General features: G+C 39.7%; 1 long non-coding RNA gene across 10 annotated transcripts in view; it reads right to left on the bottom strand.

Annotated features, from left to right (window-relative positions):
• LOC130052261 (uncharacterized) overlaps positions 1-18,137 on the bottom strand; it is a 72,246-nt gene that overhangs the window by 41,756 nt on the left and 12,353 nt on the right. For 7 of the 10 annotated variants that reach the window (XR_008800621.1, XR_008800629.1, XR_008800620.1 and 4 more), the window contains 2 exons: positions 16,849-16,894; positions 11,745-11,859 (listed from right to left, as the gene is read on the bottom strand). This is a non-coding gene — a long non-coding RNA (uncharacterized LOC130052261). The remainder of the gene's footprint in view (positions 1-11,744; positions 11,860-16,848; positions 16,895-18,137) is intronic. The other 3 variants (XR_008800626.1, XR_008800622.1, XR_008800624.1) reach the window with 1 other exon arrangement.

The following is an 18,137-nucleotide window of genomic DNA, read 5'->3' on the forward strand; positions in this document are numbered from 1 at the left end:
ATATTGACAGACGATGGAAACAATTTAAGACTTAATTGTCAGCTATAACCAGACACAGGGTAAAGTGAAAATATGTTTAGAAATATACAAAAAAAAAATTAATGAAAAATCCCTTATGTTTTAATTATCTTTTAAATAAGAGTCATAAGGCCCTAAGTCTCCATGATACATCCCCCCCCCCCCCCCCCCCATGTTAATTTTCAGTCTTACAACACATAAATTTAATTCACAAACCACTAGGCCTATTAAAATCATAATATTATACAATAATATAAATTCTATAACATGTATATGATGTTAGTGCACATAAGTCTAAAATGCTGGCTTTGTAAAATTCAAGGGAAACTAGGGGTGGGACGATACAGCATAAAGCCGATACGATACGTATCACGATACCATAGACACGATACGATATATATCGCGATACTTTTCATGTTAGTAAAAGACTGTAAAAAGAGTTTCAAACTTTCAAATTTAATAAGGGAAAAACAAATTCACATCATAGTTTTGACTAGAAATGAAATAGCACCATAGTTACTTGACTACCTTTGATTTATCTGTGGTTCGAACCCCATTTTTCTCATAAACAGGTAGCCCGAATGAGTCCCAAACCGCAGATTTAGCGCCAGTTGGTATTACTAATTTGACAAAGTCCTGCTTCGTCGCCATTTTTGACAATCATATCGTACTTTTACTTTCACTTTCGAGTGTAAAATAACTGAATTCTTCCGTTCGGATTTTTTTGGATTAAATGGAAGTATCGTTATTTCAGTGGGTGTATCGATACGTAGATCGTCAGAAAAAATATCGCGATGCATCGGTGCACCGATGTATCGTCCCAACCCTAAGGGAAACCCTCAGGCGGAGAAAACACAGGATATGTAAATGCATCATTTTGTGCACAAAATATTATATATTATATTACATATATACACACATGAAACAATGTAGTGTATTTGGGGGGGGGGGGGGGGGGGGTTATTATTCTATATTTAAGCTCGCGGGCTAGAATGCCCATTTATCTATCTCTCTCTTCCCGCGTGTTCCGACTAGTTGGACACCATATCAAGAGTTCAGCAGTATTAATCTGTATATTGTTAGTTTATTGTTGGATCAGTGATTTATTATATATGATTCCCACCTAAAACGATTTGGTTGTTTTTACTGTTTGGGGAAATCACTTCATTGGCGTCGCCGATAGGATATATGGCGATCTTTTGAGACCAAAGCGATGCCTATATAGGGAACACCACGCTGTTTGGCCACATGTAATCAATTTTGATTTAATTCAATTTGATTTTTAAAGCATTAAATGAGTCGTTGTGAATTTAGTATGAGTAAATTTATGCAATTTCACATATTCATTTTCCTGTTGATCTGATCTTGTGCTAGGCCCATAGTACAGCAGTATGTATTTGCATTTGTTTAAAGTTGTCAGGCAGGAACAATATCAGTATGAGCCAAAAGCAATGGTCATTTAGTTTGGGTAGGGGGAGTCCCAGGCTCATGAGTGGCATGGGTGTCCTGGAGGGTAATGTGGCTAGACCGGGTGGTTTGGCAGTACTGTGGTTGGGGAAGTAGATATGTCCATCACCCAAGGGAATCGAATTCGATCTCTGCTATGGGGACAACTGGGAATGAACAAAGCCAAGGGCTGGGAGCTGCACAAGGAAATGATCAGGTCATGACCATGTTGGGGGCATTAGAGACCACTCAGACCATGATGGCATCCAATTTAGCTCAAATGACCCAAATACTTGCGGATTTGTCAGATCTTTCAGGGGGTAACCGCTCCCAGGAACCCAGTTCCAAGGAGGATATCGGTACTAGTAGTAATACTGTGAGCAGCCCAAATATGACTAGCTCGAGTAGTATTACAGGGAATCTTGGGTCGGATGTTCCCATTTATGCAACCAGTATCCCAAGCAACACTTGGGTTGCCCCCTACCAGAGCAGTACAGTTTTCTCACAGGGGTTCAATCAAGACAAGGGACTACACAAGACCCACCCAGAGTCCCTGTTTCTAGTGGGTTTGGCAGTAACCCGGGTGTAGTATCTCCCAGTCAAAGTGTTAGTGGGGGGACACAGTGGCGAGACAGTAGGGGGGGTTGTGCCCTGGGGGAAGCCCCTCTACAGTAATGTGAGTGTATCAAGCCCTGATATGTTGGGCCACCCTATGCACCCAGGAGCACATGTGCACACAAGTACGGAATCCCTCAAGGCCCAGAGCCACCCATGTTCTGCCCTGGGGCAGGGATATAGGGGTCAGCCCACTAGTGGGTCTGTGTCTGTAGTCACTTTCAGAAATCCAGCAGCTGGACTGGGTTCAGTAGGCAGTGAAGTTCCATTTGCACCAGAGATGGGGCGATTACATTGTAAATGTAATTGATTACGATTACGATTACTTTGAAAATCTATGATTACGATTACGATTACGATTACACATATTTTGAAAGTAATTTATTACAATTACGATTACTGTGAAAAGTAATCATGATTATATGCTTTTGAACAAGAAAAACAACAAATATTTACTGGTTTTATTAATAAGAGGGTATACTAGTTCAGATTATTAAGTTTAATTTAAACAGATTTAGACCTTAGTTGCTATTGAATACATGCAAATACTGTAAGTATAATATCATATAGATATGGATAAATCTTATGATGGCACACATAACATACATAAGCTCTAACTGTTATCTATTAAATAATTATTTTAATATAAATATAAAGTAATCATTGTAATCATTATTGTAATCATAAATTACGATTACTTTGCCAAAGTAATTGATTACGATTACGATTACTTTGCTTCAAAAACAAATGTAATCAATTACGATTACGATTACTTAAAAAAATGTAATCGATTGTAATCAATTACGATTACTGATTACGATTACCCCATCTCTGATTTGCACCCCCATCAGTTAGGGAAAGTACTTCTCTGGGGACCTCAGAGAAGTTCTCTGGATCAACGCCCACATGGTCATCTCGTAGTGATTCATCTAAGCCAAGGCGCAATATTCCAGCTGAGGCTAAAAGCCTCAAGTATACTAGTGGCCTTGAGTGGGGTTTGTTCTATGCCAAGTTTAGAACATTAGCTCGCTACTATGGGTGGAATGATGATGACAGCTTATTGGCCCTCAGCGTCTCTGTTGAGGGGCCTGCACTAAGGTATTTTCATCTCCTCTCATCACGTGGGGAGGACATGACATTCCACGAAATAACTGCCCGATTCAAACAGCGTTTTAGTAAAGGCACCCTGCAGGCAGCCTCGCAGGTCGAATTCAACTCCATGATTCAGGCGGCCAAGGAGAGTCTAGAGCAGTGGGGGGACCGCGTCATGGAAACTGCACAGTGTGCTCTAGGGGCAAGGGTCCCTGGTCAAGTGCTCCAGGAGCAGGCAGTCCTGCGATTCGCGATGGGATGTTTAGATGTGCGAGCAGGCCCGAGGTTGATCGACAACCCCCGTTAATATTGATGAGGCTGTTCAGCAAATAAAGACATACCAACTTAGTCGCCAGGCCTTAGCCCACCATCGTAAAGGGGTGCGTTCTATTTCATGTGACAGTCGGTCATCAGGTGGGGAGCAGTCTAGGTCTCCTTCACCAGCTCAACGTAGAGCTTTTTATGAAAGTTGGGGTCAGGCGAGCTCACCCAAATCTGGAGAGGTGCCCCGGGATAGATCAATGCGTGGTAGTGAGAGTAAGGTCACTAAAAGTAGGCAGGGAGTTTTCCCCGAGCCCTCATCGGCGCCAACAGGGGTCTGTACTTGTCATCTGCATGGCTAGCAAAGATGACGCATGCGGATGGGGTTCAATGTTTTGAGTGTCATCAGTCTGGGCATTATCATCGCAAGTGCCCTAACCGACCTAGGTCCGAGTCCCCAGCTCCACCAAACTCCCGCCAAGAGAAGGAGGCATAGGGTAAACGTGCGTTTTTCAAAATCCCCAACTGTTGGGGCTGCAACTAGAGTTACACCATCTGTGAGGTCTGGGGTGGTTGGATGTGGGGAAAGTGCATGGTGAGTACCCGTGTTACGGCACGTTTGGTCGCCTGGCGACGATACGTGCGGCACATTTGGTTGCTGACAACCATTCGTGCCGCACATTTCGTCACCAGCGACCAAACATGCCGCATGTATCATCGCCCAGCAACCGAATGTGCCGTGAGGGTGGACACTAATGGTCTTCAATTTTAGGCCATACCCTAGCAAGAATGGTCGCCATCCAAGCCCCCTGTCCCAAACATCAACTTTGCTTTTGTTTTGCAAAAAGGGTGTGTGTTCATGTGTGTGTGTATTCGTTTGTGTGTGTCTGTGTATTTGAGTGACAGTGTGAGTGTGTGCGTGCATACACGTGCATGTGTGTATATATTTGTGTGCATGCATGCATATGTGTGTGCATTCATGTGCAATAAAGTTTGTTTTGCATTACACACACACATACCTGCACACATTTGTGACTCAGGTCAAGTACGATACAAAGTCAACAAACAAAAAAGCTGGGCATTTCTGGATGGAATTTGATGTGAATTTATTCTGCAAACACACGAGTTGCAACATTTTAGCAACACAATACTCTTCCATACCATCCTTGTGGCATGTCATTTTTACATTTATTCCTCTGAACAGATAACTCACAAATCTTATAAGACATCTTATATAAGATATAAAATATCTTAATATGTTTTTTATACAAGATATCTTATATAGTATATAATATATCTCATAAATTGTATAAGATGTCTTATTAACGTTTTTTGATTTAAGATATCTCATTAACTCTTATAAGATATTTTATAACTGTTATAAGGTATCTTATAAAAGAAATTTTACAATATATCTCATATATTTTATAAGATATCTTGTAAAACATATAAGATATCTTATATGTTTTATAAGATATTTCTTAAACTTTATAAAATATTTTCTATTTCTATAAAATATCTAATAAATGAATTTTTATAAGGTATCTTATAAACTATATAAAGTATCATATTGTTGTGTAATACAGTAAAATATCTGTATCTCGAATATGGTTTATCTCGAATACCCCGCTTGAGTCGAAGTCGACCGCCGGTCCCGGCCGTTTTCCCTATATAAATGATTAAAAAAACTTATATATGATATTTCGAAAACGCTAATCTCAAATACTCCGATTATGTTGAAGTATTTTCAAGGTCCCATACCCTAAATTCACCTGGTTTATCTCGAAGTACAGTCAATTTTATGCTCTGCTTACCATACCTGGCGTCGTTAAGTCACACATTCACACCCGCGGCTACATCAATTATAATCAATTATAATTAATGACCGCTAATCCACGCTCGCCTTTTCCGGGTAAACCCAGGTCGCAATAAATGATTCAACAGCTTGGGTGATTAGTGAAGCCTTTCAACATTACGGCTAAAGTTCACCGCCAATTATGAACTAACACACCCGATTCCAGGGATGTTGTTTTGAATGACACACGCTCTATCATTAACATGTGGGTTAGATAAACGCACGAAATCATCGAAGTACGCTTGAAGGTAATGCTCTTAATATAGATAATGCATTTAATAGTATACGCTTCATCATTAAAACTAGTACAGAGAAAACACGAAAATTTATTTAATAAACATTTAAAAGTTTGATTTTTTTAAAAATCCGTCTTTTTTGTTTCTTACGTGATAGGTTCTTTCATTACAGCGCAATAACTATACATCCCAGTCGAGCCTGGACATCAGTAAACTTAAAGTAAGCATTCAGGCACGATCATCTTAATTTTGAAACACATTGTGAATTCAATTGGATGTTTATATATATTAAAAAAAAATAAAATGTTTGTCTTTGAAATTCCACAATATTAATTTATCAACTTGTATTAAACTATAAGAAACGGCAACAGGGTTTTTGTTTATAATGCAAATCCCATACTATGCATCAAATATCCTCCTTCAAAAAAAATATCCCAGATCGATTTTGGATATCTCGAACCCCCGGATATCTCGAAGTTTTTTCGAGGTTCCTCGGACTTCGAGATAGAGATATTTTACTGTACTTGTACTTAAGAGTGAAATCTGTGACCTAGTTTGTTCTAAAGTTCAATGTTTATCACGTAGTAGAAAGATGACGAACTGTGTCTTTCAAGAATGTACCAGAAAATTTATTCTGATTATATGAATGCAATGTGAATTTAGCCGATAAGCTCTGGTTAGACAAGCACTTTAGGCATTTTGGATTATGCTATAACTGGAACTAGGACTTAGGAATTTTGTTGGAAATTAACAGCCGATTTGTGATTTGTTTTGTATACAGATTCAACTCGGCACGCACATTGTTTATTGTTCACCTATTGTAAGTTAGTACTTTGTTATTATTATAATTTTCTTTCAATAATTGCAAATAAATATCATACTTGTTTGACTGCCTTTGTTAGTAAATTCTGCTGCTGGGTAATTCTGACCCATAACAATATGAATTTACTTTTATAACATGTATAAGATATCTTATAAAACATATTTGATATCCCGTATATTTCATAAGATATCTCATAAAGTTGATGAGATATCTTAAAAAATTCATTTATGAGATATCTTCTTATAAAACATATGAGATATTTTAGATATTTTATAAGATAGCTTAAAAAAAATAAATTTATAAGATATCTTCTATCTTTTACAGATATATCATAAACTTTATAAGATATCTTGTTTAATATACAAGATATTTTATAAAGTTTATGAGATATCTTACAGTCCCTGAAACGTTCTACTTTACCATTTTTCCGTTCGCTCACCGCTCGTTCACCGTTCGTTCAGCTTGCTTTCACCGTGCGCTCTCCATTCACAGTTTTATCTTCCGTGCGGAGGGTGTCGTTATTGCCGAAGGGCTCATGAGCGATGGCATGAATTCTTTGAGGAGGTAGATGATATAGAGCCGCTTACCTCTCTATTCTCAGAGAGTAAAATTTCAAGACAGCTCTATGCCCTTTGTCAAAGAGAAATTGGAGTCTCTATAGCTCCGTCTGTGAACCGGTTTCTTGCAGCTGGGCCGCTCTAGCAGGCATACTCAGGGGTGAACCTCAAAGACGGACGGTTACCGCAAGTATGTATGACTGTTGTGTGCGACTCTCATTCGGCGCTGCAATGTTTGGTTGAGGGCACCATCCAGGATGAAAATCTTGCAGTGCGACAGCTGTCGGGGGACAGTGCGGTTTCCACAGGGAATGGGTCGGATTTCAAGGGTATTTCATTAGCTTCGTACGACCCAGAAGAACTTGCAGCAAAGCAGCACGCTGATCCAGCTTTTCGTTTCCTCATGGACTTTCTAAAATCAAGGTTAACACTGAGGGAAAATGAACTAGTCTTGTCAGGGCCTGAGGAAAAATGCTATTACCTAGAAAGTAGTCAATTCAAGTTAGACGATAAAGGCGTGATATGGAAAGTAAATGCCCCTGACCCAGACCGACTCCTGGTCCCGAGGAGTTTACGTAATGAGGTTTTGTCTTTATTGCACAATATCCCGAGCTTGGGGCACCAAAGGGTGCAACGCACAAAGGGCAGGGCTCGGGATAACTTCTATTGGTGCACTGATATCAAAACCTATGTGTTAAGGTGTGACATTTGCTGTTGGAACAAACGTGGTTCTCTGCCCTTGCGATCTGGGCTCAAAAGTTATCAAGCGGGAACCCCAATGGAAAAGGTTCATTTGGACTTTCTGGGACCACTCCCTCGCACTGAATCGGGTAATGAGTATATGCTCATGATGGTGGATAGTTTCACCAAGTGGGTCGAGTGTGTGCCATTGCTCTCACAGACCGCTGAGGTGACCGCGAGCGGCAATAAAGGAATTTTTTGTGCGGTTCGGGTATCCCATTTGAGATTTTCACCGACCTGGGCTGAAACTTTGAGAGCGAGTTGTTCCGAAAGGTCTATGACCTGCTTGTCATGCACAAGTCACAGACTACGTCATACAGACTCTCGGGCAATAGGCAGGTGGAGCGTTATAACCACACTCTTATGGATGCGGTCGGTGCTATGTGGACAACCACGTTAAGGCTTGGGACAGTCACTTGGGTTTGTTGGCTGGGGCACTGTGCTCCGCAATCAACCGTCATACGGGGTATACCCCCAATCGTCTCATGTTAGGGCGAGAAGTGAACAGCCCTGCCACCCTTGTGTTTAGGCCTCCCCCAGGGGAATCCTTGGTAAATGGGGGGAGGGGTAGTTGACAAATATGTTTCGGGACTTGAGGGATCACTCAGGTTGTCCCATGAAGTAGCACGGGAAAAATTGTGTGCTGCTCAAAAGTTGATGAAAAGAGATTATGACCTCCATCTTCATGAAAGGAAATATAAGGTCAGGGATTTGGTGTATTGGCGGTGGAATGTTGGTAAGGTCGAGTCTGTATGGTTGGGCCCTGGCATGGTGGCTAAAGTAAAGTCTGACACAACTTATTTAATCTGGAGACGTCGCCAAAATAATATTATGCACCATGATAGGCTCAAGTCGTGCAACTTGCAGCAGATCCCAAAATGGATTCGAGACTATAAGGATCATGAGTACAAGGAATCTGTAAGTGGGGAAGCTCAGAATCGGTTGCCGAACAACGCCCCTAAAGCCTCTGAAAAAACGGGAAAAGGGGCTAGTACCAGCGATAGTGCACCTTACCTGAGGACACGAAGTCGAACTGGGGTGGATCGACTTGGAGCGGACTCGTTGAATAAACCCTAGGACTCGGCAGATCAGAGGCGAAAGAGGCCTGGTGCAGTCGCGATATCGGTACTGCCTGTGCAAGTACACAAACCTCCGTGGTTTCATGGTGCAGTGTGAAACTTGCAAAGACTGGTTTCATCCGGCATGCGTGGGGGAGACGGAAAATAACATCAATCAATTTACAAGTTATCACCGCCCTGATTGCAAATTGGTGGGGGTGTAAGGAGGGAGCCATACTGGGGGGTGGTCGTAAGCAGGGATTAGGCAGAGATAAGTCCTCCACTGTAAGTGCGGGGGCATTGTTATTTAAGTTTGTTGGAATGTTTCAGGGAAAGGAAAGAGAAAAGAAAAGGAGGCGCCAGCGGGGTTTTCGTCACTACCTTTAATGACGGTGGACCAGCAGTCCGGCATATACATGATGTACACTGCCCAGCTGGCATTGAGGACCCAGCGAGGATGGTCGAGTTCTTCAGGACCATTGCCCGCTTTCTCCATCTGCCCCAGGAGGGCAGGGATGATGAGCGAGCACTCGATGAGTTAGGGGCGGTTGTCCAGAGGGGCTTCGGGCCTGTATTTGCTGGTTTTGGCACCAGATGGCATGACATGGCCAATAACCTGGCCGAGTACCTTGGGGTGGATCCCCTGACGGCTCTTGACCTAGAGTGGTTACAGCATGTGAGGATATTGGCTCACCCACGCGTCATAGCAGACCTGCTGAATCGCTTGCAGCCAGACATGCGCCAGCCTTGGCAGGATAGACCATACCAGCAAGATGCTGTAACCTAGCCTGCGTGAGGCGCAACAGGTCCTCGACTTCAGTCCCGACTGCACAACGGGCATCCCCGCAGCCATCGGGCAACAGAGTTTACCCATTCCACAGGAGGACTGGGAGTGTGTTGACATCCCGAGTCCTGTTCATCCCATCCAACGGGAGGACTGGGAGTCAGAGTGTGTTGACATCCTGAGTCCTGCCCATGAATGCAAGGCACCTCCAGTCCCAGCAAGGATCCAAGTCATTGATGCTCACTGGCATCCCACCCGAATGTCAGTGAGGATGGACTTGGTTTCCCTTATGGAGGGATTTGCATACCTCCAGATTTCTAAGGATATTCCTGTCCAGGTCATTGGGTGTGTGCTGTCTATGTCGATGGCCCAACACCACCTGCTGATTTATCCCAAGAGCCTGGTTAGGTAACTGCTGTTGGCTTGCACCCGACACAGGTTGCAGCGGTAACGTCTGACACCATTGAGTTGCTTGTGAATCGGTGTATGGAGAGTGACTGGGTGATTGGGGAGGTGGGCCTCGATTACTTTAAGGGGTCAAACTGGGGTCACCAGGTGGGTACTGAGTGAGTTTTGCCGGCTGGTCACTCCTCTCACCCCCTTGGTGCTCCATCTCTGGGGGGCTGCTTCTGACCCAATGGGTCGGGAGCCACTACTGGACTGCCAGAACATCTTGGATCGGACTCGTACCCCCGTGGGTGCCACTGTACCTATATTCTTTTACTGGGGGTCCCTCCCAGGTGGAAGAGTGGATAGCTACAGGGAGGGTTGTATTTTTTGGGGTCAGCGGGCTCATCCAGCACTTCTCCCAGGAGCAACTCCAGGGAGTAAGTCGGATCCCCGCTGATCGCTTATTGGTCGAGACGAACAGCCCACAACTCAGAGTTGGCCAGAGATGACTCCTGGCCAAATCGGGGTAGTTTACCAAAGGGTGGCTGAGGTGCGCCAAATAGGTTTTGGACTGTTGGCAGGACTGGTAATACGAAATTTCCGTATCCTGTTCAGGCAACAGTTGTGGAACATTCCATTCCCCTGATGCTCATTCCATTTGATTATGTGAGCTGCTTAAGTGTTCCAGCGTTCCTGGGTCCAGGAAGGACTAGGCCTGCATGTTGCTGAGGATCGCCTGGCATGAAGCAGTCATTCCAGAGGAATTGGACTTAATGTCTAACTTTTTATCAATCATACCTGAGTTTTATAATTTGGACAGTTAATGTTAAATAAAATTATTGTATTTAGATACCTTGTAAATCACAAGAGGTTTATTATCATTATATTTCATGTAAATGCTTTACATAGATATTGTGTAATGCAAATGGCCTCCACCTTGTTGGGATTGGGACATTCCTCCACAAAATGGGGGGGGGGGGGGGGGGGGGAATGTAGTGTATTGGGGGGGGGGGGTATTCTATATTTAAGCTCACGGGCTCGAATGCCCATTTATCTCTCTCTCTCTCTTCCCGCGTGTTCTGACTAGTTGAACACCATATCAAGAGTTCAGCAGTATTAATGTGTAAATTGTAAGTTTATTGTTGGATCAGTGATTTATTATATATGATTCCTACCTACAGTGATTTGGTTGTTTTTACTGTTTGGGGAAATCACTTTAATAACAATATTAAAGGTGCAAGCAGTAACTCTGGAGCAAGCGTTTCTCAGCTTATAGGCAAAGTTTTATTGACTTATAAGCATATAGATATTCTGAGTGATCTTAACCTTTCCAAAATGACCTGATTAGTGACCTTGGTCCAAAAGATCAATAACTGTAGAAATATTGTTGAAATGAAGGGTTTTTCCCCATATATAAGACATATGTTCTAGGTGACCTTGACATTTTTGAAAAATTAACTTGAGAGACCTTTGTCTGAGAGCCTTTTGCCTGTTACTTATTTGTGTGATATAATATATGATCATTCAAAAATTGTTGACTATTGAAATGAGGATCTTTTTAATTTGATTTAGTAATGCAGTTCTTTATTTATGGAGGATTGTAAACAGCCCTAGGGCAAAGAATATGCTCTCCTGGAATAGGAAGATTTTCCTTGAATAAGGTATGCATTCAAAGTAACCATAACTTTTCAAAATGACCCTACTCCAAAAGTTCCTGTCCCAAGAGAATTTTTCACAATATTATGAAGTTTAAACTTGGCTTGTCAAAAATCAGAAGAAAATTTTTTGCAAGCATGGCACAAGTTTTCTCAATCAAAAGACTGCATATACACTTATAGAAATATTGTGAAAAACAGAAACATATTTACCTGATCAGGATATGGGGCTCACGGCGGGTGTGACCGGTCAACAGGGGATGCTTACTCCTCCTAGGCACCTGATCCCACCTCTGGTGTGTCCAGGGGTCCGTGTTTGCCCAACTATCTATTTTGTATTGATTGTAGGAGTTATGAGATTGATCACTGTTCGTTATCTTCACCTTGCATTCTTACCCGAACATGAATCGATCTTTGAGAGGAACTTTCCTATATTCATCAGTTGACTTATAGCAGGAGGACAATGGTATACATTTTCATTGGTACATCTTGAATGCCGTTTCTGTATAAAAAAGTCTCTGTCCTCCTCAGAAACGCATACATGGGTGTTGATTTTTTTCTTGAAAGATATTCAAATTAAAAAAAAAACTTGTAGATCTTAATTATTTACAAAATCTTTTACCATGGCGAGTAGAAATTTGAAAATGGCGACCAGAAATATTTCTAGGTCGCCATTTTGCGACCTGATAGCAGATGTGACTTGGAGTACTGATATATATTTCTATGTAAAACTATGATCCCCTATTGTGGCCCCACCCTACCCCTGGGGTCCATGATTTTAGAATTCTAGAATCTGTACTATGTCAGGAAGCTGTTCGCTTCAAACAAGTGATTTGACTGTTATACTAACTCTCCATAGAACTATTACTAACGTCTAAGTATGTAAATTCCATAAAATAAACTATATCACTAAGTTTCTGTTCAAATGATGACTTCCATGGCGCAATATTCTATCTCCCGAAATTGAAGAGTTCCAATAGTTTTTTTTTAAATTAGCGAAAGACAAGATGGAATGTGTAGATACAATGTATCAGTAACTTGATAAGAACTAGACCAGACTAGGGCTGTCACGGTTTCAAAAATTTTTGAGTCGAGTCAGTTCAGGATTTTAATTTGGGATCACGTATTGGGTCTATATCGCTGTTTCAAAATCTTAATACATTGTACAAATGTATATGCATTTAAACTCTCCAACACAAAATTTTTATCTGAATAATATCTTAATAGCTAAAACCTATGATAACAGACATGTTGTCTTGCTGGAAACAATCATTTACAGTTAAGTATATCAACCTTAAATGTCTCCCTGTGACATTTCTGTTTTCATTTTTCCTGGTTACAGGACCTTCCAGTCTATCCCAAAAGCACCGGACCATCAGATACAACCAATGAGAATTGATTTGGACCGATGTACTGGTTGGTAAAATCGGTCAGTATGTCCGAAGGTTGTACAACATCGGTTGGGTTTCAAATCTTATTTTCCATATTTTATCGTTTAGACGCTTTCACATGAAAAATCACCGAAGCTCATTTTAGAGAGTTTATTATTTGTTTTGTTTTGTTAAAAAAGAATGTGGTATGCTATTGTTTACAAAATTTTGGAAAGAAATGGATATCAATCTAAGTTTATTATATCTTTCACATTTCAAACAATTTTTGGGGTAAAAGTTAAAATTTAATTGTGACTATATATATGCATATTGAAAATTAAGATGCTTTATTTTACAGAATCAATATTTCACTTGTTTAAATTGTTTGTTTACATAAAAAGACTCGAGTCTTTGTTTACATAACACAGATTTAAGGCTAAAATATTGCTTTTATTCTTGCATTCAGAAGGTCAAATTTTGGCTGTCAACATTAAATAAGTTATAAATATTTTTAATATTTAACATCAAAAATGAAAAATATTTTTATCAAAATTTGTGAACCAGTCCCTTTAACAAACCTTATTTAGGAACGTACATGTGGTTGTTTAGAATGAGAGACTACATTTTATCAACTAGATAAAGCCAAGGGGGTTGACCTTGCCTGGCACTTGCTTTTAAAAACAATAAAGCAGCCAAGAATTTCACAAAGACAACAGCTAAGGCAGAAAGAAAAATTGTAATATCTGTAGACTTGGCCAATTATTCTACAGTTATGATGGATGGGTCAACAGATGAATGAGGATGAATATTTTGAAGACTAACTCTGTCTGAAGAACTGAATTGGATGAAAGCTTGTAATTTCACAAGAGAAGAATCAAGTTCTGTAATTCATTTTATGATAATGATTTTTTTTTTTTTTTTTTTTGATTTTTTTTACAAAATAACAATGAATCACTATATCATGTATATCATTATGATCAATATTAATGATAAAAGTTTTGGACTGGTGAAAATTCATTTAGTCCTGTGTAGTGACATAGTGTTTTCGATTATCTGTTCGAAAGTCCTACATGTAGTTTTATTATACTTTCATGTAAAATACTCGAACCTGATTGGTCGAGAAACATTTGAAAAAACATATTGTTACCCTCTGAGAACAGAAAGCACGCGCCCCAGGGTGATAGTATCTAGCAACGGGTAACAGTACTTGACAACGGGTGATATTATAAAAAATTATCACATGCGTCAAATTTATGCGCATACGGTTCGCCGTAGATTGCTAGACGACGTCGTTTGAGCGTTTGTAATAAACGCGAGTACCCGCATCGAAATACGAAATATCGCACGACAGTGATTGATCAAATGTCAACAGACGTAAGTTTTTCTGCTTTCCAGTTTACATAACATTCAGTATAATAAAACAAATATTGCATGTATTTGAGGGTAACATTGAAATTTTCACACCTCGAGAACCCATTGTGAACCTCGGCTACGCCTCGGTTGACAATGGTTTTCTCGGGGTGAAAATTTTCAATGTTACCCTCAAATACATGCAATATTTATATAATGATGATTTTTCTTTTTTGCAAAGACTGACCTTCAGAACCATTACCATAGGTCCTGTGAAAGTCACAATCAGTTACTGCAGTAATAAGTTTGTTTATCCTACGTGAAATATTTCATGAACTACGAGTCTGCGACTCTTCTGTTTTCAGAGGTAAATTTGCGAGAAATACATTGAGCAGGTGTTTTGGTGTGTTCACGATTGTGCGTGCGAATATGGGTGCAAGGAGGTATGTGTATTATTTACATGTGAAATTGTTAACTACTAGTATTTGTAAATTTGATATGAACTGTTTTTGATACCATTTCACATGGAATTTATGAAGTCATGGAAGTTAGAGATGATGCGTGCGAGATTATATGTGCGTGACTGTATGCATTGCGTAAACACAACAGATGAATAAACTTCGTAATATTCCCTAGTTTGAGCTCCGCCTATATTTTAAATACTGGAACACATCAGAATACTAACCATCACAATCAGTTATTGGGATAAGTACGCACCCTGTGCCATAGTCGCATTAAATCAAACAAGAGGCCCATGGGCCACATCACTCACCTCAGTCACTTTGGTCCATATCAGAAGACTTTCTATATATATTTGCATATAAAACCTTAGTCCTTATTATGGCCCCTGGGGGCCGTAGTTTTTGCAAACTTGAATCTACACTATGTCAGAAAGCATGTAAATGTGAACTTCTTTGGCCCAATGGTTCATGAGAAGAAAATATTTAAAGATTGTTCCTATATATTTGTATGTAAAACTTTGATCCCCCCTTGTGGCCCCATCCTACCCCCAGGGGCCATGATTTGAACAAACTTGAATCTGCACTATGTCAGAAAGCTTTCATGTAAATATCAGCTTTTCTGGCTTAGTGGTTCTTGAGAAGATTTTTAAAGATTTGCTCTATATATTTGTATGTAAAACTTTGAACCCCTATTGTGGGCCCATCCTACTCCCGGGGGCCATCATTTTAACAAACTTGAATTTGCACTATATCAGGAAGCTTTAATGTAAATATCAGCTTTTCTGGCTCAGTCGTTCTCGAGAAGAAGATTTTTAAAGATTTTCACTATATATTTGTATGTAAAACTTTGATCCCCTATTGTGGCCCCATCCGACCCCCAGGGGCCAGGATTTTAACAATTTAGAATCTGCATTATGTCAGAAAGCTTTCATGTAAATATCAGCTTTTCTGGCTCAGTGGTTCTTGAAAAGAAGATTTTTAAAGATTTTCCCTATATATTTGTATGTAAAACTTTGATCCCCTATTGTGGCCCCATCTGACCCCCGGGGGCCATGATTTTAACAATTTAAAATTTGCACTACCTAATAAAGCTTATCTATAAATTTCATTTTTTCTGGCCCAGTGGTTCTTGAGAAGAAGATTTTTTAATGACCCTACCCTATTTTTACCTTTTCTTGATTATCTCCCCTTGGAAGGTGGCCTAGCCCTTTATTTTAACAATTTAGAATTCCCTTTACCCAAGGATGCTTTATGCCAACTTTGGTTGAAATTGGCCCAGTGGTTTTTGAGAAGAAGTCAGAAATGTTAAAAGTTTACAGACGGACGGACGGACGGCGGAATACGGGTGATCAGAAAAGCTCACTTGAGCTTTTAGCTCAGGTGAGCTAAAAATGGTGCACAGAATATTGAAACACTGCGCCGTTGTGGCGCATATCATTGATATACCTAGTCTGAGCTTTTCCCCACTGACTTCGTAGATATACAAATTTTTCAACTTTTGAGCTAATCTCCCACTTAATCTATATCGATTAAGTGCTTGAAAAATCTTCATCGCTGTTAATACTTTAGTAATAGTGTCTAATCAAACAGTAAAAAGTTATCTGATTGGTTAATACCGTTAAAGTGAAATTTTAATGCGCATGGACTGGAGATGCCACAGAATAAAAATTTTTAAGCCTGACAAAGGGCAAACTGACTTTAATTTTTGCCTGAATGATAAGCCAGTACTGGCAGTAGACACTGTAGGAGCAGAAGGAGACGATGACGCACAAACGTCAAAACAGACAATCACGATGAGAATCCTTACTTTAGCAAAACGTAAATTTAACACTAATAATAAAACTAAAGTTACCTATGGCAATGCAGTTTAATTTAGTGTTTTGATTATAATTTACTGATCTCTCAGATTCATCATTTTAAAATGTCGCATAAAAATTTCAATATGACGCATTCATTTTAGAAATGTCACATTGACACTAGCTGGTAACGCGCCATTGTCACATTTAGCAATTTGCTTATCCCAATCACTGCACATTGACAAATCATATGGTGAAACATCAAAGACTAGCCAAGAATCAGAATCCAAAGTTATGTGCTAAAAGGAAATTCTCTCTCATCTCACTTTTATATACTTACCATCCTTTGTTGGCATCCAAGTCGTGTGAATTGAACTGGCTCTGATCTAAATAAATAAAAACAAAATGTATAGAAAATTGTTCCCCTTATAGCGAGATGAATATTTTAATATTGATATGCCTATAAAGTAAATTAATGCAGTCTTCAGGACATTAGGATATCGGTGATTATTGCAGGGTTGTGGATAATCACTCGCCCACTCACAAGTAATATTTGCTGTGGGCGACTAAAAATATTAAAAATCACCTTGCCCACATGATGACCAAATTTTCTCCCAGAACATTTTCATTTTATGATGTACTTTCCTATTGAATTCGATAAAAGTCATACTAAACAAGATTGTGTTGTGTGCAAAGCAGACACTAAGCACAGTTACGTCAAGCATATAAGTGACCTAGAAGAGCCATGTATAAACAATGGGGTTTCAAAACCCCAGGAAAGAAATACTAACAGGAACCATTACTTCCATGAATGTGAAAACAACAATCTAGATCATTTTTGCAGAAAACGCTTAATAATCGGCCATGACTGTTGGACACGGCATGCGGAATGTTTTCACTTTTGTCACTAAAAAAAATTCTTATTTGGTCTTTACTGGTAATTGACATACAATGTGGGCCCTTTGATCAAATTGTGGGCACATAAACTTATAAAAATCAGGGACCCAAAAGCCCCCATGGTTTAAAATGTTTACCACAACCCTGTTATTGTCTGTATGTTTGTTTGAAGTTGAAAACTTCATGTATAAATCCCTAAAAATCACCAGCTTCCAATTAACTTCAAATCAATGAATGCATTTCCTCTGACTTACGGTATTTCCATTGGCACAAATTTTATTTGCTAATGACTATATGCTTATGTGTAAAATGAAGAATCTCAGTATGTTTTTTTTACTGATGGAGAGTTTCATGCTTAAGTCTGTCAACGTTCTTATATCATTAAATTTCTCAGTTGCAACAAATGAATCAATGCAATATTGATCTTTGAAAAAAATACACCATTTATTACAGCAATACAGAAGTAAGATATATGTTCATTATTTATGCACACACATGTACATGCAGTGTATTACCTTCCAATTAGAAATTTCTTTTGGATATTATACATTTTAGATATAAAGTTATGAATAATGATATTCTTTAATATCATCATTAACATAATTGATAAAAGTACAATTCTTGTTGTAGCTAGGGGGTGAAACAATGCATCATGATGCGGCCGAATCGCGATATAGTAGTCTCGATTCGATGTTCGATTTATTCGGGGTCTGTTTCGGTTCGATACGGTTC

Source organism: Ostrea edulis, chromosome 2 (genome assembly GCF_947568905.1).
Source record: "Ostrea edulis chromosome 2, xbOstEdul1.1, whole genome shotgun sequence".
In the NCBI taxonomy this organism is placed as follows: Eukaryota; Metazoa; Mollusca; class Bivalvia; order Ostreida; family Ostreidae; genus Ostrea; species Ostrea edulis.